The 938-nt window shown below is 62.4% G+C and overlaps 1 protein-coding gene across 1 annotated transcript in view; it reads left to right on the top strand.

Moving 5' to 3' along the window:
- The window catches only part of LOC103769080 (prosaposin receptor GPR37L1-like), a gene marked incomplete at its 5' end in the record, with an annotated part of 5,174 nt that overhangs the window by 2,664 nt on the left and 1,572 nt on the right, over positions 1-938 (top strand).

The following is a 938-nucleotide window of genomic DNA, read 5'->3' on the forward strand; positions in this document are numbered from 1 at the left end:
GGGAAGAAATTCCTCCTAATATCCTATGGAAACCTCCCCTGGCACAACTTGAGGCCATTTCCTCTCGTCCTATCATCAGTAATTTGGGAGAAGAGACCAACACCAGCCTCACTCCAGATCCTTTTAGGGAGTTGTAGAGAGCAATAGGTGTCCAGCCTTTCTGTATGGGACTGTGCAGACCTTGCAGGCTGCTGATGAACTCCAGGAGTAAAATATCTTCCTCTGTTTTGTGGCCACTCAAATGCTCTGAGGGGAGGGGCACGAGGTCAGGTTCTCTGAGCAGAGCTGGTTCCAAGGCCAGGTTCTCCAAGCAGAGCTGGTTCCAAGGCTAGGTTCTCTGAGCAGAGCTGGTTTCTCCATGGGCTCCTGGTGAGCAGGGATGTGCCCGGGCTGACCAGTGGCAGCAGCTGCATCCCTGCCAGGGCACGGGGGAAGGATGCTCTGCTGTGTCTGAATTATGTGCCAGGGCCAAGAAGAGCAGGAGAGACATGAGAGCCTGTGGAGGGTGGAGGGGGAGTGGATGGGCAGCAGCACAGCAGTGCTGGGAGGCTGCAGGTGGCAGACATGGAGCTGGGCGGGGGCGTTGGGTGCTGCTGTGGGGCACAGCAGGGGTGCTGGGTGCTCAGGGTGGCACTGGGCACGGGGCAGAGGGGCTGGGACACAACCCACCTCGCTGGGCAGGGGGCTGGGTGCAGGCTGGTGGTGCTGGGCTGGTCAGAGCCCTGGTGCTGTGTCTGGGGGATGCTGCTGAAGGGGCCACCTTGGGACCGCTGGGGCAGGCTGGGGCGGGCAGTGCCAGGCCTGTTTTGGGCTGTTACCCCAGCACCGTGCAGGATCCTGGGGGGTTTCCTGAGTGCTGGGCAGGTCCTCGAGCACAGGGGGACGTTGGGTGGCTCGGCGGGGGCGGGGGGGCCACGGGGCGCGGGGGGCCCACAGCG

This window comes from Merops nubicus, unplaced genomic scaffold (genome assembly GCF_000691845.1).
Source record: "Merops nubicus isolate BGI_N331 unplaced genomic scaffold, ASM69184v1 scaffold24382, whole genome shotgun sequence".
In the NCBI taxonomy this organism is placed as follows: Eukaryota; Metazoa; Chordata; class Aves; order Coraciiformes; family Meropidae; genus Merops; species Merops nubicus.